At 48.6% G+C, this 24975-nt stretch overlaps 1 protein-coding gene across 2 annotated transcripts in view; it reads right to left on the bottom strand.

The window, feature by feature from the left end:
* AS3MT (arsenite methyltransferase) overlaps window positions 1–24975 on the bottom strand; it is a 171589-nt gene that overhangs the window by 2164 nt on the left and 144450 nt on the right. The window lies entirely within an intron of this gene.

The raw sequence follows: 24975 nt of genomic DNA, 5'->3' as shown, positions 1-24975 counted from the left end.
AGTTAGGTAGCGGCACCGAGGCAGGGAGAGCAGGCCCTCGAGGAGCAAGTACCTGATCCCTGTAAGGCACCTGAAATAAAGCAGAGGGCCCCCGAGGAGTGGGTACCCAGGTTAGCAATATTCCGAAGAGCAGAGAGAGAGCTTCCAGCGGCAGCACGGAAGCGGCAGAGTAGCTTAGACCGGCCGAAACCAATCCTTTGCTAACTCAATGAGCTAGCAACTTAGTACAGGCTATATACCTGGATGGTGTGAAGTCAGTAGAGGGGAACGCCCCCGAAGTTTACACCATTGCTGGAATAAAGATGTAGGTGGCATGCGCGCGCGCACCCTAGTAGGCCCTTGGGAGGAGAATGGCGGGAGGCAGCACCAAAGCTGTTCCTGGGATGCCGGAGAGGTCAGCTTGTAGACGTGGCGGCAGCCATTTTCCCTAGGGATATGGGGGAGCCGTGAACAAGGTGAGGCAAACGGGGTGAAGCCGTCTAGCACCGACGGATGCAACAGTACCCCCCTTCAAAGGGCGTCCTCCAGGCTTCCTATCTGGTCTTTTGTTTCTAGGATACATCTTATGGAATTCTTGTAGCATCTCTTTATCCAGTATATTAGCCAAAGGTGTCCATGAGTTATCTTCAGGTTCATAACCTTCTCATGACAGGAGGTATTCCCATACTCTGCCTCTTTTTCTTACGTCAAGGACAGCATCTACCTTGTACTCGATGTCATCTTCTGCATCTATTGGTCCCAAACAAGGGACTTAGGCGCAATTATCGACAACCATCTTAATTTAAAATCCTTCATCAAACAAACTACTAAAGACGGATTCTATAAACTTCAGGTACTTAAAAGAATCAAACCGCTCCTTCACATGCGAGACTTCAGAACGGTACTTCAAGCAGTAATCTTTTCTAAGATAGACTACTGCAATTCCATCTTATTAGGTCTCCCTTCTGCTTCCATTAAACCCCATCAGATGCTTCAGAATTCGGCTGCGAGAATTCTGACTAACACCAGGAGAAGAGACCACATCTCTCCTATTCTCAAGAACTTGCACTGGCTACCAATACACTTTAGAATTATCCACAAATCCCTCACTATCATCTACAAGACTATCCATCACCAAGCATCCCTCGATCTTCAAATTCCACTCAGAAAGCACACATCCACCAGACCCATCAGAGAAGCCTACAAAGGATCACTCCTTGTTCCACAAACCAAAACCACTCACCACCTAACCTACAGAGACCGAGCCTTCTCCACAGCAGGACCTTCACTATGGAACTCTATTCCTCCCGATCTAAGACAAGAACCATGCCTTCCTACTTTCAGAAAAAGGCTTAAGACATGGCTATTTAAGCAAGCCTTCCCAGATCCATATTGAAAGTCAGTAACATCTTATAAGACACTACACAATATTATGTAAATTATTAATGTAAATAATTCATCTTTTCTACTCAACTATCTTACTCTAATTCTCTCCCCAGTTATATGACCCTGTTGTAATGTAACTTTTATTTTATTTTATTTCTCTGCACTTGTCTTTGTTTTTGTGCACACCCTCTTGTTATTTGTAAACCGGCATGATGGGGTTTCTAATCTCGAATGCCGGTATAGAAAAACTATAAATAAATAAATAAATAAATAAATAAATAGTTTCAGGTGTCTTGTTAGAGAACTCACTAAGGATCAATGTTCAATAGTGAGATGTGGAACGCATTATGAATCTTCAATGTAGGTGGTAGCTTCAGACTATAAGTGAGATTGCCTAGTCATCGGAGAATAGGAAATGGTCCAACGAAGCATGGAGCAGAGCGAGCTGAAGGTAATTTAAGTCTTAAGTGCTTAGTGGATAGCCAGACTTTGTCACCAGGCTGGAAATCAGGAGCCTTGCAGTGGAGAGCATCGTATCCTTTCTTAGCTCGAAGTCCTGCTTTGAGAAGTATCTCTTTTGTTTGAGATCAGAGTTGTTGAATTTCTTTGGCAGTAGATTGAACTGCTGGAGATGACACAGACAGTGGAAGTGGCAATGGTAGTCGTCTGTAAACCACTTCGAATGGTGTTGTTCCAATGGATGTTGCTGGATGAGAGTTGATGGCAAATTTAGCCCAGGGCAACAGTTCTGCCCAATCATTTTGGCGCGTGTTCATGTAGGCACGAATGAACTGCTTGCGTGTCCTGTTCATCCTCTCAGTTTGACCATTGGATTGTGGATGGTATGCGGAGGTGAAGTTGAGAGAAATGACAAACTTCTTGCACAATGCCTTCCAGAATTTAGCTGTGAATTGGACTCCGCGATCGGAGACTATGTGCTTAGGTATGCCGTGTAGGCGGAAGATGTGCGTGATGAAGAGCTGGGCTAGCTCCATAGCTGTGGGTAAACCAGGGAGAGCCACGAAGTGAGCCTTCCTAGAGAACTGATCTACAATTATCCAAATCATGTTGTTTCCTCCTGAGAGTGGTAAGTCCACCACAAAATCTGTAGCAATGTATGTCCATGGCTCGTCTGGTACTGGTAAGGGTTGGAGTAGACCCCAAGGACGACCGGGTGGCATCTTCTGTCTGGTACAATTTGCACAGGAAACAACATAGGAGAATGTGTCTTCCTTCATGGTGGGCCACCAGTTAAACTTTTGTAGTTTAGAGTTCTGATTTGATCAGGATGTCCAGCCAGTTTGGAGTCATGAGCCCATGCTAACAGCTTTTTTCTGAGGTTCTTGGGTACGATGGTTTTACCTGCAGGTACTGAGTGAGTAGCTGCCAGAATAACTCTTTTCGGGTCAATGATGTGTTGTGGTTCTTCTGGGATATCCTCAAAGAGGAATGAGTGAGATAAGGCATCAGCTCTGATGTTTTTATCTCCAGGGCGGTATTTCAGCACAAAGTCGAATCTGTTGATAAACAGAGACCATCTCTCTTGCCTATGGTTTAGGCGCTGTGCGTGGCAGAGGTTTTCCAAATTCTTATGGTCTGTAAAGACTGTGACTTGATGTTGCTCTCCTTCGAGCCAAGGGCGCCACTCCTCAAATACCATCTTTATCGCCAGGAGCTCTTTATCTCCTATTCCGCAATTTTTCTCTGCTGGAGAGAAGTGAAGAGAGAAGAATGAGCATGGGTGTAATGCCTTGGAATCACCGGCTTGGCTTAGCACGACACCTCCGCCAACGTCTGAGGCGTTGACCTCAACAATGAAGGGCTTAGTGGGATCCAGGTGTCAGAAACACGGCTTGCTCGTGAAGGCATCTTTTAGTTTCTGGAATGCAGATATAGCCTCCGTAGACCAATTAACAACATTGGCACCTTTCTTCATCATAGCTGTAAGCGGAACAGTGAGCGAGAGTAGTTCTTGATGAAAGACCTATAATAGTTCGTGAACCCTAAGAAACGTCTGAGAGCCTTCAGACCCGTGGGCTGAGCCCAATTCTTTATACTCTCCAGTTTCTGTGGATCCATTTGGAACCCATGGTAGGAAACAATATAACCTAGGAAAGGCACTGATTCTTTGTGAAATTCGCACTTAGACAACTTAGCGTATAGATGAGTCTTTGCAGCACTCTTTTGACATCCTCCAGATGAGTGGACATTTCTTGAGAGAATATCAAGATGTCATCTAAATAAATGACCACATTTGTAGAGGAGATCTGTGAAAATGTCGTTCATTACATTTTGAAAGACAGCCGGGGCATTGCATAGGCCAAAGGGCATCACTAAATATTCAAAGTGACCATCCCGGGTGTTGAAGGCCGTCTTCCATCCATCACCTGAGCGAATGCGAAGTAGGTTGTAGGCTCCTTTAAGATCAAGCTTGAGAAGATCTTGGCTCCTTGTAGTCTGTCAAATAATGAATTTTCAGGATTACTCAGCTGCGGTCTCAATCAAACACAGGGAATTCTCTCCTATCTGTGCAGATGTCTTTAACAGGAAATTGAAATTCACACTTCAGTATCCAGCCCGGCTACGTATGGAATACAATGGGGCTTGGCAAAGTTTTGATTCAGTGGAGGCGGTGAAACAGTTTATAGCTGAGAAAGTAGACTTAAGGTGAATCCAGCCAGGAGATACGCCTTGGCTAAATTTCAAATTTCACTAGGATGCATGAGCTCATCCTATTTTGCAAGGTGACATTGTTTAATTTGCCACTCTAGTTATATAATGTGGTTAACTACTCAGTTAAAGTTGTTTGGTTAGGATTTATTGCCTTATAAATGCTGGCGGGGAAGCCGGTGGGGAAAAAATCAGGTGGTCTCTTACCTCCTTTATATGGAGGACATAAGTGGAAAAAATGGGAAATGTTGGGGGGATGGGGGAGAGGGTGGGGGTGGGATGCAGGGTAGTGCTGGAACTTCTCTTGAGTGGAGATATGCTGTATTTTGCCAATACAAAATCATGTTCACTGAACATAGAGCGCAACAAAGGGGAATCATAATTGTTCCAAAGGGTTGCACCTCTAGGCTGGGAGGGGTGGGCCTTACAGTCATTAAAGGAAGGCATGTTCATTGGTTACTAGTCCCCTATAACAATGGGTACGGTTGAAAAGCTAAGATGCTGTTATGAATCAGAAAGTGGAACCCTGTTCCGAGGTAGAGTCAGCACTACCAAAAAGGAAGTCAACCCTCTTCGGTCTCTACCATCAGATGGCAAGACCTGATGATGTAGAAGTTGAATGAAGGGAGGCGCCCATAAGGACCGCTGGGACTTAGGAGACTCCCTGGAGACTGAAGATAGTCTGGATGCAAGCGCCTCCTGCAGGTCGTAGGTTCCAGATGGCTGCCGCCTCCAGCAGGTCGTAATCAGTCTGGGAGTAGAAGTCGAAGGATAGTCCTAAGCCGGTCCAAGGGTCGAAGTCCAAAGAGAGGTTGAGAGCCAGTCCAGGAACAGACAGGTAACCAAGCACAGAGCCTCAATACCAAGGCAAGGTCTGATACTCAGACCTTGCCTTAAATACAGGAACTAGAGGGAGGAGTCCAGGGGGTAGCCATGACAATTTCCTGTCATGGCTCTTTAAATATTCTCTTCAGCCGCGCGCACGGCTCCTAGCAGAGGCAGAGGGGGAGGAGTCAGCCCGGCTGAGACAAACCATGTGGCTGGGCTTGGCAGCGGCAATGGCCGCGAAGAAGGCAAAAGAGAAGGCTGCCAGCCACAGCAGGTGCCTCTGACACAGCCCGACGCCTCGGGTAAGTTAGTATTGCCGCAGCTGCTGGCCCGTCCCTGGTCGCAGCCCGCCGCGGCCAGCGGTCCTAACAGTACCCCCTCCTTTAGGCCTCCCCCTAGAAAGCTTGGGTTTTCCAGGGTGTTCAGCGTGAAAGTTCGTGAAAAGAGACTTATCCAGTATATTCTTAGCAGGCTCCCAAGAATTCTCCTCAGGTCCGAATCCCTCCCATGCTAGAAGGTATTCCCAGGTGTTGCTTCATTTCCGGACATCCAGAACCTCCTGCACTCAGTATATGGTCTCTTTCTCAGCCCTGTGTAGTGGAACTTCAGGAGCTTTCCAGGAAGGCCAAGTGAGGACCAATGGCTTCAGAAGGGACACATGGAAGAAGTTATGGATCTTCAAGGTGGCCGGCAACCGGAGTTGGTAAGTCACAGGACCAATCTGTCGTAGTATTGGAAAAGGTCCAATATAATGTGGGGCCAATCGCATGGAAGGAACTCTCAACTGGATGTGCCGGGTGCTAAGCCACACTTTTTCTCCTGGACGAAATCGTGGAGCCAGTCACCGATGCTTGTCAGCAAATGTCTTGGTGGTGTGGGCAGCTTTCCAGAGCATGTGCTGGGTGTGAATCCAGAGCCGCCGCAACTGTACTGTGGTAAGCTGAGCTGCTGGTGATGGCACCGGTAAGGGCAAAGGTAGAGGCGGCCTGGGGTGTCATCCAAATATAATCTGGAACGGAGAGGTCCCCGTTGAGGTGCAGACATGCGAGTTGTGAGAGAACTCAGCCCACGAGAGAAGCGATGCCCAATCGTCCTGGCGGGAGTTGACGTACGATTTGTACGTTTTGCCTATCCGTTTGCCTGCGGATGGAACGCAGTGGTGTAGTCCAGAGAAATGTTAAACTTCTTACAAAGATTGAGCCAGTAATGGGCTGTGAATTGAGGGCTGTGATCAGATGCGATATGCTGTGGGAGACCATGGAGACGGAAGATATGGAGCATAAACAGTTGGGCCAGGCGAGGAGCAGATGGGAGGGAGGGTAGCGGGATAAAGTGGGCCATTTTTGAGAATCGATCCACTACTACCCATATTACCGTATTGCCCTCAGATGGCGGAAGATCCACAATAAAATCTGTGGAAATATGTGTCCAGGGCTTCTGGGAAATAGGTAATGGCTGTAAAAGTCCGCAAGTCTTCCCAGTAGGAATCTTGTGTTGTGCACAAGTTGGGCAAGAATCCATATATGCTCGAATGTCTTTGTGCATATCGGGCCACCAATAATATTGTTGTAGGAGCATTTGCGTTTGAACTCTTCCCAGATGCCCGGCTAACTGAGAATCGTGTCCCCATTTTAATACTTTATTACGAAACCTCTTAGGCACCACCGTCTTGCCAGGTTGGACCGTGAACGTTGTGGAGAGGATGATGCGAGCTGGGTGAATAATATTTTGGATTGGCTCCTCATGTCAACATTGGAGAAAGATCGGGACAACGCATCAGCCTTGATGTTCTTGTTAGCGGGTCGATATCGCAGTTCAAAATCGAAACTTGTGAAAAAAAGCGCCCAGCGAGCCTGACGCGGGATCAAGCGTTGAGCTTGTTGGAAATATACCAAGTTCTTATGGTCCGTGAAAACAGTGATATGGTGTTGTGCCCCTTCCAATCACTGTCGCCACTCCTCGAACACGAGCTTGATAGCTAGAAGTTCCTTGTCGCCAATGGAATAATTGCATTCAGCTGGAGAAAATTTTCTAGAGAAATAGGAGCACGGATGAAACATTCCAGATGCGTTATTTTGGCTCAGGACAGCTCCTACTCCTTCAGCGGAGGCATCAACCTCTACTATAAACGGACATCTGGGATCAGGATGTTGGAGGCAAGGTTGTTGAAGGAAGGATTCTTTGAGAGCCTGAAAGGCCTCTACAGCCTCTAAAGACCAAGCCTTGATGTTTGCCTCCTTATGAGTGAGTGCAGTAAGGGGCGCAGCCAGCTTACAGGTCGATACAGCAAGGCCGCGTTAGAAAGAGTGCTGCAGTGCCGGGCGCACCCTCGTTCCCCGCACGCACAGTCCTGCTCACATACCGCTCGATACTCTATTTAAATTGCTTGCAAATGCAAGCCGCGTCTGCGAAGCGTTAGGCCCGCGCAACCCATTTTACTGTATAGGCGCTTAATACAGCGCCTATACAGTATCCTGGGTGCACTGGTACCTGTCATTTCAAATGTCATTTCAACTGACATTTGAAATGACAGGTACCAGGAAGTGGATGGTTCCCCCCCTCCCGAAGCAAGGCGCAGGCGAAAATTAAAACAAAAGTGTAAAAAACAAAAGTGTAAAAAAAGTTAACTTACTGGTGGGAGCCGGCGGGCGCGCGTTCGAGGCGGGAGCGAGTTCATCGAGGCGGTAGCCGGCGGGCTGTCATCGAGGCGGGAGCCGGCGGGCAGGTGGGCGCGCGTTCATCCAAGCGCGGCGGGAGCGCGTTTATCCAGGCGGCAGCGGTGGGAGCCGGCGGGCGCGCATTCATCTGGCGGGCTGTCATCGAGGCGGGAGCCGCGGGCGGGTGGGCGATTGTCAGCCCTCTCCCCTCCTCCCGAAGCAAGGCGCGAAAGCAGCCTTGCTCCGGGAGGAGGGGAGACAGGACTGGCAGTGTAAAGCGAAAAAAAAAGTTGCAAGAGCAAGGGGAGAGAGGACGGGCAATCCTACGCTCGGGATTGCCAGTCCCCCCTCCCCTCCTCCCGAGGCAGGCGCGAAAAGCGACTTACTTTTTGCAGCCCCCCCTCCTCCAGCTGCTCGCGAAGATGGACGCCTGCATGGGCAAAAGCGGCCCCTGTTCGTGCAATTGGGCCGCTCAAGGCGTGACGTCACAACGTTTGGCGTCACGGCACGTGACGTCACGCCTTGAGCGGCCCAATTGCACGAACAGGGGCCGCTTTTGCCCATGCAGGCGTCCATCGTCGCGAGCAGCTGGAGGCAGGAGAGGGGAGCCGCGGTTGTCCTCGCCGATGTCCGGAGGGGGGGGGGGCTGCAAAAAGTAAGTCGCTTCATCGCTTTACACTGCCAGTCCCCCCTCTCCTCCTCCCGGAGCAACGCTGCTTTTCGTGCCCTGCTTCGGGAGGAGGGGAGGGACTGGCAATCCCGAGCGTAGGATTGCCCATCCTCTCTCCCCTTGCTCTCTTGCTACTTTTTTTTTCGCTTTTTTTTTTGCTTCGGGAGGAGGGGAGAGGACTGGGGCTGCCCCGGAGACCGGCACCCAAGTTTGCCGCCTACCCTTACCCCTGCCTCTAACGCAGGGGTAAGGGTAGGCGGTATGTTAGCAGGTTAAACGCGCAGCAAAACGGCAGGGTAAAATAGTGATAGTCAGGGCGCCTGTTACTGGATGGTAGGGAATAGCTAATTCGATCGTTTACATGCAATATACATGCCGCGTGCGGAAGGGGTTGCCCGGGGATTTTAGGACGCAGTAGGAGTAGGTTAAAGGGGACAGTGTATCGCAGGAAGGGCTAACGCGGCCGAAAAGTGAGTAGAACGCGAGTTAGGAGCGGGGTAAATGCGGCCGCACTTTACTGGATTGATCTGTTAGAAAAGTTCTGGATAAAACTACGATAGTAGTTTGCGAATCCAAGGAATCGCTGGAGTGCACGTAGACCACTAGGCTGGGGCCATTCTTGAATGCATTTTAATTTAGTGGGATCCATTTGAAAACCTTGCTTAGAAATGATTATACCCCAATAAAGGTAAAGATTCTTTTTCAAAAATACATTTTTCTAGTTTGGCATAGAGTCGATGTTCTCTCAAACGTTGCAATACTTGAATAACGTGTTGACGATGCGTCTGTAAATCACAGGAAAAAAACCAAAATGTCATCTAGGTAGACTACCACGCAGACATAGAGCAAGTCTCTAAATATTTCATTAATAAAATGTTGAAAGACGGCAGGAGCATTGTTTAGTCTGAACGGCATGACAAGATATTCATAGTGGCCGTCTCTGGTGTTAAAAGCCATATTCCACTCATCGCCCTCACGAATCCTGACTAAGTTATATGCTCCTCGGAGATCCAATTTGGAGAATATCCCGGCTCCTTGTAGGCGATCAAATAGTTCAGCAATAAGAGGCAACGGATACCGATCCTTGACCGTAATCGCATTCAGTCCACGGAAGTCAATACAAGGACATAAAGTTCCATCTTTTTTCCCGACAAAAAAAAAAAACCCGGCCCCGGCTGGGGATTTGGATTTTTGGATAAACCCCTTCTGAAGATTATCCTGGATATATTTGGACATGGCGCGAGTCTCTGAAGCGGACAAGGGATAGACTCTACTCTGAGGTGGTGTGGATCCTACGACCTACCAATGGACCCGAAGTTCTGTTTACTGCATTTTATCCGGGACATAGTGCCAGGGGTCCACCTTCAAGCACGGCACCTATTCTTGAGCAAAGCCTTTCTGCTGGCTAAACAATCCATCCTGACTCAGTGGTTGAGTAAAGACTCCCCGTTGCTTATACAATGGCGATTGAAATTTCATAAATTGGTAATTTATGAGCAGCTGTCGGCCAAGTCATCGCCTTCCACCAAGAAGAATGACCTATTTCTGGACGTATGCAACCCGTACTTAATGTCTCTTAATAACAGGGCAAGAAGCAAAATTCTGGACTTAACAATATAGGGGTATGGGACTCTTAGCACCATATGGCATAGACAAACTGGAAGGTTTTTAGGATGTGCTCAGAAGTAGATGCCTCTCAAGGGGGCTTATAGTAGGGTATGTGCCGACTCCCTACAATATCAACACTTGTACCTAACATAGGTGCTGCGGGACATAACTATACACCTTGGGGCAGATTTTCAAAGGGATACGCGCGTAACCCTGGAAAAGCTGCCCCTGCCTGCTCCTGCGCGTGCCAAGCCCTGGGATGCGCGTATGTCCCGGGGCTTCGAAAAAGGGGTGGGAAGGGGACGGGTCCGGGGGCGTGGTGGAGGTTCGGGGGGACTCCAGGGGGCGGTCCAGAGTCCTCCGGCACAGTGGCCTGTGCCGGGGGCTGGAGAGACGGCGCATGCAAGTTACGCCTGCCCGGAGGCAGGCGTAACTTCTACAATAAAGATTAGGAGGGGGTTTTAGATAGGGCTGGGGGCGGGTTAGATGGGGAAGGGAAGGGAAGGTGCGGGGGGCGGAAGGAAAGTTGCCTCTGAGGCCCCTCCGATTTCGAAGCGGCCTCGGATGGAACGGAGGAAGGCTGTGCGGCTCGGCGCGTGCAAGTTGCACAATTGTGCACCCCCCTTGCGCACGCCAACCCTGGATTTTATAACATGTTGCGCAAACAAATCTACGCCCGCACGCAGGTTTAAAGATCTGTTCCCTTGCATTGATGGCTTAGTGCTCTAGCGGTATTCACCTTCACTTTCTATGCTTCTTGTCTGAACAACAGCATGAACAACGGCATAAAAACTATTCTTCGCCATGAAGATACTCATTGTTCTGGATCATAATGGACAGCACATGGGGGGTGGCGGTGGGAACTGGGGAAGGGGCGTGCAGGAAGGACAGCTGTTTATCTGAACTTCATATACACTCTCACTGTGGGTATACTGTATCAGAATCTTGTGTTGGTTTTCTGATGTTACATGCATTACGAAAAGTTATTAAATAAATGTAAATAAATAAATAAATTGTTCATAACAATGATCGCAGCTCAACACAGGCCAGTGTTTCGCAGAAGGGCTTCTTCAGGAGCACATAGATCATGTCACCAGAATTGGAAAAAACTCATAAATTTTCACAATATCATCGGATGATTAGTCTCAGTGGATTATCTAGAAAAAAAGGAACCCCCTGCATTATGCCTGCCTAACTCTTCCCACACCAGGGCCATCAGTTTGTAACCCTGCCTGGATCCCTCCTGACCACCATTATAAGTTTTTTTTTGTTTTTTTTTTACATATTCAGAGGCAGCAGGGGAGAAGAGAGGTAGTGGGAGTGTGCAAGGGAGCATGCAAGAAGTGCATAGGTGTCAGCTGGTGCAAGGAGCGCATATGTGTGTGTTGCAGTAGGTGCAAGGATATGAGTGTGTATGAAGGTGTCAGTGGGAGCGAGGGAGTGTGTGTAGGTGTCAGTAGGTGCGAGGGAGAATGCGTATGTGTGCAGGTGTCGCTGGGTGGAAGGGAGCTTGTGTGTGTGTGTGTCAGCATGTGCAAGGGAGTGTGTGTGTATGTAAGCATGGGGTGGCTGGAAAGTATAAAAAGTGGGGTTTTTTTTAAAAATCTTATTGTTTTTAATCTGTTTCCTGTTTTAAAATTGTTTTTTGGGAAATTTTAAAAAGTTTTATATTAAGATTCCTCCCGCGGCTGGAGCCACAGGAGGCCTCTCACCTCTCTTCAGCCAGCCGGCCCGTCTCCCGACGCCCTCTTCACCGTGGCAGGGAGCCACAGACTTCGGTGCTCCTCTTCACGGCACGGAGCCGCTGGTGATGTCATCGCCGTGCTGTGCCTGGAGGCCGCAGTCCCCAGGGTCTTCTTGCGGCTGGAGCTGCCCTCAGCCTCTCTTCAGCGGCCTGGATGCCATCACTATCGTTGGGGCCTACGTAGAGGCCCAGCTTTTCCTGCACTGCTCAGCGGCAGCATGGCCGCTGGCCATGGTCCTGCTTTGCTTCCTGTTCCTGCTCCTAAGGCGCGGGCCGCGCCTCCTTCGGTGATTTAAAGGGCCCGCGGCCGGAAATGCCCCGGGCCCTCCTGGACTCCTCTCTGGGCATTTCTTGATCTTCAGCCCTATATAAGGGACCAGCTTCCAGTCCTTCGTTGCCTTCGCAAGGGGTTAGTTCTTCTTTGGACTTCTCGTCTTCGCTTCTGCTGGCATCTCCTATTCTTCGTGGGATCCCTCGTTGTTGTTCTATGTTCCTGATCTCTTCTGGATGTCCTTCGTCTTGTTCCTGATGTTCCATGATCTGTTCCTGATGTTCCGTGATGTTCCTACTTTGATGTCCTGAACCCTTGGTTCCTCGTAGTCACCTCTCCTGGCGTGCCATGTCGTGTGTCTCATGTTTGAAGCCAAGTCTCGTCTTGGTCCTCTGTCCTGACTCTCGTTCCAGCCCTCAGATCTTCTTGAGGCTGCTCCGTCCATGCCTAAGACTCTGACTGAATCTGTTCCATTTCAGTGTGGTCCTTGACCAGCCAAGGGTGGCTGTGTAGGGGGCGCCTTGGTACAGGCTACTGAATCTTCACCATGTTCCGGCTTCATCTTCCATGTATTCTTCTGGAGTCTGCCTCGCTCTCAAACGTGGTCCGTGACCAGTCCCGTGGGTCCGCCCTGTGGTGGGCTGTGTAGCATCGCAGCCTCAACCCAGTACTTGACTTTGTTCCTGAACCTTGATCCTCACGTCCCAAGCTTCTCCTCTAAGTCTTCACGTCTCCAAGTTCCTCATCTGATTCTTCATGTTTCAGAGCCTTCATCTGCCCTCGCCTCCTGTCCAGCCAGCTGCCTTTGCCGTTCCCACTGGCAGGTCCAAAAGGGCTTAAGAGTAGTCGGAGGACCACTCAGAGACCAACCTTGCGTGGTTGGCCTCACTCAGGCTGTGCAGATCGGCAGGGGCCTGGCTTCCTGGTCTCAGCCCAGGCTCGGACATGTCTTACCAGCCTCGGTTCTGCCTTGGAGTTCTCTGGGGTCGTGCCGAGGTCCAAGAGCACACAATCTCCTCGGAAATGGGACCGCTCTCCTAGCGCTCCTTAACATTATATGAGTTTAATTAGTGGATGGTCAGCTGTTTTGTAATATTTATCCTTTTTATTTGTAAGGCATTTCTATTGCTGACATTTCTTGATTTAATTGTTTGATATTTGAGGAATGATAATGTTTCTCTTTTTCCATTGTTGCACTGTATACAGGATCAAGCATGTTGCAGTTTCCAATTCAGTTTTTGCTTGCACATTTCTATTTATACTTTATGGTCTCTTTATTCTGTATTTGGTGAGGGTCGATCTGTGTTCTGCATGTGTGACAGAGGTGAGGTATTCTGCTAGCATATAGTTTCTCAAGGACAAGCAGGATGGTAGTCCTCATATATGGGTTACATCATCAAGATGGAGCCCAATCACGGAACACTTTTGTCAAAGTTTCTAGAACTTTGACTGGCACCTACTGGGCATGCCCAGCATAGTACCATCCCTGCAACCAGCAGAGGTCCCCCTTCAGTCTTCTTTTTTCCGCGCAGCAATAACCATGCGGGTTAAGGAGCTCTTCAGAGATTCCTGACAGGAATTTTTCCTCATGGAACTTCATCAAAATTTCCAAAAACATTTTACCCCACAGGGGTCCCCTTATCGATATTTTTGCTCCGCTGTCAAACAGTAAGTTTTTTACCTGCTTGCGGTCGATTCCCGTCGAGTTTTTCCCTTGCGGCCTACCGGCCATCGACCACACCACGGCTAAATTTTGTGGAGTCCATGGCGTCGAGTTTCCGTCGGTGCCCTGACTGCACTCGAACCATGTCCATCACTGACCCTCACACGGTCTGTGTGATGTGTTTGGGGTCCGACCATGATGTCCTTATTTGCACCAAATGTGCCCAAATGACACCAAAGGGTCACAAGACTAGGCTGGAGAAGATGGGACTTCTCTTTCGGCCAAAAACCCTGACTCCATCGATAGCTTCGACGTCGTCTGAACCAGTACCGTCTATTTCGCGCCAGCACCAGGAAACCGCTACTGCCCGACTAGCTTCACGACTCCGTGGGTGTCGACCCCCTCTGTTCCTCCTCAGGAGAAAGACTAAGGAGAACATCGAGAAAAACATCGACACTACCATCGAAAATCTCAGGCCACCGATACAGGCAAGCCCTCGGCATCGACGTTGTCTGAGCCACCGACAAAGAAGTCCCGAATAGAAAAGGCCCCATTCTCTTCTGTCTCTGGGTCACTGAGGCATTCCCCACCTGGACAGGTGCCGGGATCTGCGATCCACCTTCACCAATGGACCCTCCGGCTACGCCAGTGCTGCCTCCTACTCCAGAACCGGGTATCCATGCCCCAGGTTTCTGTGAGGAATTGGATCAGATGATCCAAGAGGCCATCAGTAAAGCACTCCAGGTGTTCAAACCTCCATCGATGCCTGTGCCGGTTCCGGCTCTGGCCACCGATCCGATACCCATGGCGCTTGCACCGCTATTGGCAAGAATGGATAAGTTAATAGGTGCTCTTCCACCGGTGCATCCGAGGGAACTGATGGCCCCGATTCCTTCCTCTCTGATACCCTTGTCATCGGAAGAAGAAGAAGAATCACCGATCTCCATTCTGCCCTCCGGAATGCTACTACCGACACATCCATCGATGTCACCGATTCCATTGGTGCCTCCATCAATGCCGTCGATGCCCCCATCGATGCCTTCGATTTCACCTTCAAGGCCATCGATGCCTAGGCCCAGACCTTCTGGAATAACACCATTACTCCCTTCTGATGAACATATGGGAGCTGGTGATGAGCCATACAATCCCTGGACAGATGATTCGTCCCAGGGTACAGATGATCTGCCTTCAGAGCCCTCTCCTCCTGATGAAAGGAAGCGTTCTCATCCAGAGGACTTGTCCTTTATCAACTTTGTTAAAGAAATGTCTGAAACAGTTCCATTCCAGCTTCAGACCGAAGAGGACTCTAGGCATCAGATGTTAGAACTTCTCCAATTTCTCGATGCTCCTAAGGAAATCATGTCTATCCCTATTCATGACATCCTCTTGGACCTTTTAAAGAGAAATTGGGAGCACCCTGGCTTTGTGGCACCTGTCAACCGTAAGGCAGATACCACCTATCTAGTTCAGCCAGCCCCTGGCTTCCAGAGAGCTCAACTAGATCATCATTCAGTAGTTGTGGAGTCAGCCCAGAAGAGGGCACAACACTCCAAACCCAATCCCCCAGGAAAGGAACAGAAATTTCTGGATGCATTTGGAAGGCGAGTATTTCATGAGTCAATGCTCATCTCTCGCATTGCTTCCTATCAATTATACATGACCCAGTACAATAGGGCCTTGTTTACGAAGATTCAGGAATTTGCTGAAGCCTTACCTCTGCAATTCCAGGACCAACTTCATGCCCTAGCACAAAAGGGTTTAGATGCTGGCAAACATGAAGTACGGTCAGCATATGACATCTTCGACACCACCTCCAGAATTTCGGCGGCAGAAATTAGCACGAGAAGATGGGCCTGGCTAAAGTCTTCAGACTTCAGACCAGAAGACCAGGACAAGTTAGCTGACTTGCCCTGTGCTGGGGATAATCTTTTTGGAGAAAAGGTTCAAGAAGCAGTGGTCCAGCTCAAGGACCACCAAGAGACTCTGTGCCAGCTCTCCTTACTGCCTTTTGATCTCTCATCCTCTTCCAAAAGATCTTTTAGGAGAGACTCCAAGAGATAATTCTACCGGCAAAGGAGATTCTATCCCCCGGCATCCAGGGCTCGAGCTTCTAAGCCTTACTAAAAAGGCCAATCCAAGCAACCTCGAGTACAGAAGTCACAGCCAGCCCCCCAACCAGGTCCAGTGTCTGGCTTTTGACTCCTTCCTAGAGAGCAGTACCCAGCCTCCACTTCCGACCATTCCCATCGGAGGCCAGTTGTGCCACTTCTCCAAACCATGGCATACAGTCACCACAGATCAGTGGGTACTCGCTGTAATAACCCAAGGTTACCATCTCAACTTTCTCTCTGTTCCACCGGATTCCCCACCTTGGCTGACGTGGGGAACATCCGACCACTCACCGCTTCTGGAGCAGGAGGTTTCCCTCCTCCTCCAGTCCCGAGCAATAGAGCCAGTGCCCCTCTCCCAACAGTGGCAGGGGTTCTATTCCCGGTATTTCCTGAAACCAAAAAAGTCAGGTGGTGTTCGCCCAATACTGGACCTTCGCAACTTAAACAAATACCTACAAAGAGAAAAGTTCAAGATAGTGACCTTGGGTTCTCTTCTTCCCCTTCTCCAAAGGGAAGACTGGCTCTGCTCTCTAGACCTCCAGGAAGCCTACACACACATTTCCATTACTCCTTCACATCACAGATTCCTGCGCTTCCTAGTAGGCCTGAAACACTTCCAATATCGAGTGTTACCATTCGGCCTAGCATCTGCCCCACGAGTCTTCACCAAGTGCCTCGTAGTGGTAGCTGCCTTTCTCAGGAGTCAAAGTGTCCACGTCTACCCCTATCTCGACGATTGGTTGATCAGGGCTCTTACTCAGCAAGCTGCACTGACGTCTCTACGTCTCACGTGCCATACCTGATCTCCCTAGGGTTTCTCATAAACTATCCAAAATCCAGGCTAGTTCCCTCTCAAACCCTATCGTTCATAGGGGCCGACTTTGACACTCTAAAAGCGAAAGCCTTCCTACCTCAGGATCGAGCTTTCACTCTTGCTTCTCTGGCCCATCGACTGCAGTCTCGACAACACTCAACTGCACGTCACTTTCTGATCTTACTGGGTCATATGGCCTCCTTGGTGCATGTCACTCCCATGGCCCAACTGGCCATGAGAGTAATGCAGTGGACTCTAAAATCGCAGTGGATTTAGTCTTCTCAGCCAATGTCCACATCACCAATCAGCTCCACTTATCGCTGGCTTGGTGGATAAACCAATCCAATCTGCTTCAAGGCCTTCCATTTCAGGCTCCAGACCCTCAAATAACCTTGACAACAGATGCCTCAAACCTCAGCTGAGGTGCACATGTTGCAAACCTGCAAACTCAGGGCATTTGGTCTCCAGAGGAAGCCAAACACCAAATCAATTTCCTGGAGCTTCGTGCAATCAGATATGCTCTCAGGGCTTTTCAGGATCACCTTTCCAACCAGGTCATCCTGATTCAAACCAACAACAAGGTGGCCATGTGGTACATCAACAAGCAAGGGGGAACGGGCTCCTACCTTCTGTGTCAGGAAGCTGCACAGATATGGGCGAAAGCCCTTTCCCACTCGATGTACCTCAGAGCCACCTACTTGCCGGGAGTGGACAATGTGTTGGCATCAAGCTGAGTCGCACTTTTCAACCGCACGAGTGGTCTCTCAACCCCACTGTAGCGGACTCAATATTCCAACATTGGGGTTACCCTCACATAGACCTCTTTGCATCAATTCACAACCACAAAGTAGGGAACTTCTGCTCTCTCACTCGCAGCCAACACCTTCAGCCAAGAGAGGCTTTCTCCCTGTCGTGGGCCAGCGGTCTCCTTTAAGCCTACCCTCCACTTCCACTCATTTCAAAGACTCTCGTGAAGTTGCGAAGGGACAATGGACTAATGATTCTCATAGCCCCTCATTGGCCACGCCAGGTCTGGTTTCCAATTCTCCACAACCTTTCAGTACACCGGCACATTCCTCTGGGGAAGGACCCGCTTCTGATCACTCAGAACAATGGCTGCCTTCATCACCCCAACCTCCAGGCCCTCTCCCTAACTGCCTGGATGTTGAAAGGTTAATCCTTCAACCTCTTAACCTTTCAGAGCCGGTTTCCCATGTCCTAGTAGCTTCACGAAAGCCTTTCACAGGGCAGTCTTATTGTTACAAATGGAACAGGTTTGCGGTATGGTGTACTTCCATGTCCATCGATCCCTTCACTTGTTCCACACCGAAGTTTTTGGACTATCTCTGGCACCTGTCAGAGTCAGGTCTCCAAACTTCTTCTATTAGGGTACATGTCAGTGCGGTAGCTGCCTTCCATAAAGGTGTCGGGGATGTACCTATTTCAGTACAACCCCTCGTAACACGCTTTTTGAAGGGCTTGCTCCACCTTAAACCTCCACTGCGCCCTCCAGCCCCTTCCTGGGACCTCAACTTGGTTTTGGGGCGGCTCATAAACCGCCGTTTGAGCCTCTCCAATCCTGGGATCTCCGCCATCTCACCTGGAAGATGATTTTTCTTTTGGCAATCACATCTGCTCGCAGAGTTAGTGAGTTACAGGCCTTAGTCACCTACCCGCCTTATACTAAACTCCTGCATGATAGGGTAGTACTCCGCACTCACCCTAAGTTTTTGCCTAAGGTTGTATCGGAGTTTCATATCAATCAATTCATTATACTATCCACCTTCTTTCCCAGGCCCCACTCAAACCCAGGAGAATGGGCTCTGCATACCCTTGACTGTAAATGTGCTCTAGCATTTTATCTAGACCGTACAGCTGCCCACAGGAAATGCACTCAATTGTTTGTTTCCTTCGATCCCATCAAATTGGGCAAACCTGTGGGTAGGCAGACTCTCTCCTCCTGGTTAGCGGACTGTATTTCTTTTTGTTACCAACAGGCAGGCATTCCGCTTCAAGTGTGTAAAAGCACATTCTGTCAGGGCCATGGCAACATCAGTACGGCACCTACGCTCGGTGCCGCTTGCTGACATCTGTAAGGCTGCTACCTGGAACTCTCTCCACACCTTCGCAGCCCATTATTGTTTAGACAAGGCTGGCAGACAAAATTCCATCTTCGGCCAGTCTGTGCTAAGCAACTTATTTGCGAACTGAGGTACCAACATCCTTCTGCCAACCCGGTAGGGTTCAGGATGCCCTCTACCAAATTACACCCCAGTTCTTTTGCCTGTTGCACGTCTCTGGGTACATTTGGTGCATTGCTCGGGCATCCTCAGCTCGGTACTCACCCATATGTGAGGACTACCATCCTGCTTGTCCTGTGAGAAAGCAGAGTTGCTTACCTGTAACAGGTGTTCTCACAGGACAGCAGGATGTTAGTCCTCACGAAACCCGCCCGCCACCCCGCAGAGTTAGGTTCGTTTACATTTTCTTATTTTATTTTTCGCATGTACTTTTTACTATAAGACGAGACTGAAGGGGGACCCCTGCTGGCTGCAGGGTTAGTGCCATGCTGGGCATGCCCAGTAGGTGCCAGTCAAAGTTCTAGAAACTTTGACAAAAGTGTTTTGTGATTGGGCTCCATCCTGATGATGTCACCCATATATGAGGACTAACATCCTGCTGTCCTGTGAGAACACCTGTTACAGGTAAGCAACTCTGCTTTCTGTTTAGGGATCTATAGCAGCTTAGCTTGTTCTGGTTTCCAAATTGGTGTTTTAGGGCCTGATATAATATTTGTAGTGTTGCCTTTTCATAGGTAGAGTTGTCATTGTTTGAATGTTGGCTGTTATTGCTGTTTTAGTATTGGAGTTTTATTATATTTTAATTGTAATTCAGTTTACCTAAGCTTTTCTGCAAGCCAAATCCACACCCAGTATGTGTTACAATAGGCTTAATGCAATATGGGATCCAAGTGTGTCTTTATTTTTTTTAATTTTGCAGGGTTTTCTGGATGGCACCACAGCACTGCATGTAAATATAATGTTCATGATGTTAGTGATACTTTTATCTCTAAGACTGTACTTTGAATGGCTTTTTTAATGTAAAAACTATTATAAATACATATTTTTTAATTATTTTAGGAGGGAGAGGCTGGGGGTACAAGGCTGTAAGCTTTACCTATGACACCTAATACCCTTGATCCAGCCCTGGCTGCACTGGATCTACATGGCAAAGCAGGATTTTGGAGCTCTGCCAGGGGATGTGGTTTCAGCAGTTAGTGTTACTGGGTTTAAAAAAGGTTTGGATAATTTCCTAGAGGTTAAATCCATAAACCATTACAGTAATTAATAAGCAGTAGTAGCTTGTGATCTGTCTAATGTTTGGGTACTTGCCAAGTACTTGTGACTTGGATTGGCCACTGTTGGAAACAGGATACTGGGCTTGATGGATCCTTGGTCTGACCCAATATGGTATTTCTTATGTTATGTTTGGGTCATGCGGCTCTCTCCAGTCTTGGCCAGGGCTTCATTTTTCTTTTTTAAGCCCTGAAGGAACTATAGATTAGTCTGATCTCCCCTCCCTATCCCTCTTTTACAGTAGGCAGGCAGTACAGAGCCTGGAGAACCATAAGAGTAGGCAGACTCTGTAGCACTCAGCCAATGGAAATACACTGGAATTTGGGGGGGGGGTGTATGAAGACATGGAGGGGGGGTTGGTATGAAGACATGGAAGGAAAGCTACAATCAGAAAAACAGATGGGGTGAGCCAAGAAGTGCCTGTGCAGTATTGGGGAGGCTTTTGTAGGCTGGAGGAAGAGAAGCTTGGGCCTTGCGCCGCTGGCAGAGTCCATCCCATCGGCGATGGAAGAAGCAGGAGGCCAGAGCAGACAAAGCCTATCCTGCAGCTCCTTCTCATATGCTAGCCCCTTATTCCATACTCACGTTGCTAGCACTTCCTATATTCTCATCTCACGAAGCACAAGAAGAAAATACAGGAAATGCTAGCACCGCAAGTGAATAAGGGGCCAACAGTCAAGAGAAACCATAGAATGCTGCTCATCCCAAAGAAGGTACAGGCTGGCAGCAGAAGTGGAGGAATGACCCATGGACCCTGGCTGTCTGGGATGTGTGGGTGAGTGTGAATGGGAGCCTGCCTAAGATGGGTGGGTGTGTCTGTGTGTGAATGGGAGCCTGCCATTCTCCCATTCTCATATACACACACATCCCAGGCAGGCTCTCATTCTCACACACACATTTATCTCAGGCAGACTCCTGAGATTGGGAGCCTGCCTGGGATGTGTGTGTGTGTGTGTGTGTATGTGTATGTAAGAATGGGAGCCTGTCTGGGATGTGTGTGTGTGTATGAATGGGAGTCTGCCTGAGGTAAATGTGTGTGTGAGAATGAGGCCCTGCCTGGATGTGTGTTTGTGTGAGAGAATGGGAGCCTGCCTGGGATGTGTATGTGTGAGAGAATGGGAGCCTGCCTGGGATGTGTATGTGTGTGAGAATGGGAGCCTGCCTGGGGTGGGTGTGTGTATGTGTGAGAATGGGAGCTTGCCTAAGACATGTGTGTGTGTGTGTGTGTGTGTGAGAATGGGAGCCTGTCTGGGATGTGTGTTGTGTGTGTGTGTGAGAATGGGAGTCTGCCTGGGATGTGTGTGTGCATGTGTGTATGTGAATGGTAGCCTGCCTGGATGGGTGTGTGCCTGTGCGTGTATGAGAATGGAAGCCTGTCTGGAACGGGTGTGTGTGTGAGAATGGAAGCTTGTCTGGAATGGGTGTGTGTATGTGTGTGAGAATGGGAGCCTGCCTGGGATGTGTGTGTGTGAATGGGAGCCTGCCTGGGATGTGTGTGTGTGAATGGAAGCCTGTCTGGAATGGGTGTGTGTGTGAGAATGGAAGCCTGTCTGGAATGGGTGTGTGTATGTGTGTGAGAATGGGAGCCTGCCTGGGATGTGGGTGTGTGTGTGAGAGAGAGAGAATGGGAGCCTGCCTGGGATGTGTGTGTGTGTGTGAGAGAGAGAGAATGGGAGCCTGCCTGGGATGTGTGTGTGTGTGAGAGAGAGAGAATGGGAGCCTGCCTGGGATGTGTGTGTGTGTGAGAGAGAGAGAATGGGAGCCTGCCTGGGATGTGTGTGTGAATGGGAGCCTGCCTGGGATGTGTGTGTGTGAGAATGGGAGCCTGCCTGGGATGTGTGTGTGTGAGAATGGAAGCCTGTCTGGAATGGGTGTGTGTATGTGTGTGAGAATGGGAGCCTGCCTGGGATGTGTGTGTGTGTGAGAGAGAGAGAATGGGAGCCTGCCTGGGATGTGTGTGTGTGTGAGAATGGGAGCCTGCCTGGGATGAATGTGTGCATGTGAATGGGAGCCTGCCTGGATGGGTGGGTGTGTGTGCGTGTGTGAGAATGGGAGCCTGTCTGGGATGGGTGTGTGTGTAAGAATGGGAGCCTGCCTGGGATGTGTGTGTGTGTGTGTGAGAATGGGAGCCTGACTGGGATGGGGGTATGTGAGTGTGTGTGTGAGAAAGGGAGCCTGCCTGGGATGGGTGTGTGTGTGTGTGTGAGAAAGGGAGTCGGTCTGGGATGGGTGGGTGTGTGAATGGGAGTCTACCTAAGTTGCATGTGTGTGTGAATGGCAGCCTGCCTGGGTTGCATGTGTGTGAGAAAGGGAGCTTGGGAAATTTTATCATTTTTATGAGTTTTAAATTATTGGTGTTATTTTATTTATCCACTGTTTTGAAATATTTTTATTAGCACGTTTTCACTATGATGATTTATGTTTTGAATTCTTTGATTTTATTGTTTTGAGGAATGGCATTTCTATTTTTCCATTGTTCCTCTGCATATAGTCTGGTTTGTTGAGGTTTCCAGTTCATTTCTGTTTATATTTTATAGTCTCTTTATTCTGTATTTGGTGAGGGTCTGTCTCTGTTTTAATGTGTGACTGAGGTGATGTGCTCTGCTGCCATATAGTTTCTGTCTAGGCATCTATAGCAGGCTGGCTTGTTCTGTTTTCCTAACAGGAGATATATAGGTGTTTAGAGCCTGATGTAATTTTTGCAGCATTTCTTTTCATAGTTAGGATTTTTACTGTTTGAGGGCCGGCAGTTAGTGCTCTTTTAGAATGGGAAGTTTACAAATATTGTAATTGTAATTCAGTTTACTCTGGGCTTTCTGAGGGCAGAGCCCATACCTAACATGCATTGCTATGCACCTAATATCATATGCATTCCAAGTGTGTGTTTTTGCAGGATTGTGAAATTTTAACCTCAGCAGAGGAGTTAATAAACATGTGGATAATAAACATGTGGATAAAGGTGAACCGGTAGATATAATATACTTGGATTTTCAGAAGGCGTTTGACAAAGTTCCTCATGAGAGGCTTCTAGGAAAAGTAAAAAGTCATGGGATAGGTGGCGATGTCCTTTCGTGGATTGCAAACTGGTTAAAAGACAGGAAACAGAGAGTAGGATTAAATGGGCAATTTTCTCAGTGGAAGGGAGTGGACAGTGGAGTGCCTCAGGGATCTGTATTGGGACCCTTACTGTTCAATATATTTATAAATGATCTGGAAAGAAATACGACGAGTGAGATAATCAAATTTGCAGATGACACAAAATTGTTCAGAGTAGTTAAATCACAAGCAGATTGTGATAAATTGCAGGAAGACCTTGTGAGACTGGAAAATTGGGCATCCAAATGGCAGATGAAATTTAATGTGGATAAGTGCAAGGTGATGCATATAGGGAAAAATAACCCATGCTATAATTACACAATTTTGGGTTCCATATTAGGTGCTACAACCCAAGAAAGAAATCTAGGTGTCATAGTGGATAACACATTGAAATCGTCGGTGCAGTGTGCTGCGGCAGTCAAAAAAGCAAACAGAATGTTGGGAATTATTAGAAAAGGAATGGTGAATAAAACGGAAAATGTCATAATGCCTCTGTATCGCTCCATGGTGAGACCGCACCTTGAATACTGTGTACAATTCTGGTCGCCGCATCTCAAAAAAGATATACCGTAATTGCGATGGAGAAGGTACAGAACAGGGCTACCAAAATGATAAGGGGAATGGAACAACTCCCCTATGAGGAAAGACTAAAGAGGTTAGGACTTTTCAGCTTGGAGAAGAGACGACTGAGGGGGGATATGATAGAGGTGTTTAAAATCATGAGAGGTCTAGAATGGGTAGATGTGAATCGGTTATTTACTCTTTCGGATAATAGACTAGGGGGCACTCCATGAAGTTAGCATGAGGCACATTTAAAACTAATCGGAGAAAGTTCTTTTTTACTCAACGCACAATTAAACTCTGGAATTTGTTGCCAGAGGATGTGGTTAGTGCAGTTAGTATAGCTGTGTTTAAAAAAGGATTGGATAAGTTCTTGGAGGAGAAGTCCATTACCTGCTATTAAGTTCACTTAGAGAATAGCCACTGCCATTAGCAATGGTTACATGGAATAGACTTAGTTTTTGGGTACTTGCCAGGCTCTTATGGCCTGGATTGGCCACTGTTGGAAACAGGATGCTGGGCTTGATGGACCCTTGGTCTGACCCAATATGGCATTTTCTTATGTTCTTATGTTCTTAAACTCTCAATGTGCTTTTTCATGTAAAATTATTACAAATGCAGGATTTTTAACTGTGTGCGATCTGGCTGGGTCGGGGGGAGGGGCATGGGCCCAAGGCTGTAAATTTCACTTAGGGTGCCTAATGCCCTTGCACTGGCCTTGAGAGAATTCACCCCACAAAGACCCCCACCATTTGCTCATCTCCTATTGCTCCAGGGGAAAATGCAGGGGGGAAAGGTGGGAGGCAGGTCTGAGGGTCCCCTGCGAGTGTGGCAGGGTTGCCCGCTTTCTCTATCACCGACACTATCTGCCACCCCCCTCTGGGAACTCCGACCCACCCTGATTTCCCCCTTCCGCAGCATTTCAAATCACTGAAAGGGCCACAGGCTACAAAGAGACCCCCCCCCCGACCTTCTTTTATGATTTGACTTGTACTGTGCCTTGAGGGGAAGGGGAAGAGGGGGCGCAAGCTCATCCCCTGCCTCACGCGGCAGATTGCCTTGAGCCGCCCCTGGAGGCAGAGTTTAAAGGTCTAGAAACTTGAGCGTGCCGTGTGAGCCATCAGTGCGGGTCCACTGGAAACACTGCTGCAGGTCCACAGAACTGTCTGTACAGCAAACACTGTATTTTCAAAGTTTTCTAACTTAGAAATAAGCATGATATCTTTCACAACTGCATCCTGAACACCTCCCATATAACTTAATAGAAGAATCAATGTTGGATAATTCAACCTGAAAGACTCCAAATCAGCCATTTTCTTTTCCATATCCACATTTTTTTGTAGGGACAGAAGCTGTCTGCAGAGTTACAGCCTTGCCCAGACCCAAGATAGCCTTCCAGAAATTCTTCCAGTGTGAAAGAGCTGGGTCTCTCCAACTCAAATGTCACAACGTAAAGGTGAAAGAGTTAACTCTGTACCTGGGGCCCAGCTCGTTCTCCCCCCCCCCCCCCCCCCCCCCCCCCCCCGGCTCACACAGTGCAGCCACATCCCCGCACAGCAGT

Source organism: Rhinatrema bivittatum, chromosome 7, assembly GCF_901001135.1.
Source record: "Rhinatrema bivittatum chromosome 7, aRhiBiv1.1, whole genome shotgun sequence".
Lineage (NCBI taxonomy): Eukaryota > Metazoa > Chordata > Amphibia > Gymnophiona > Rhinatrematidae > Rhinatrema > Rhinatrema bivittatum.
The sequence above is the reverse complement of the archived record's forward strand: the minus strand, read 5'-3'. Positions and strand labels throughout refer to the sequence as shown.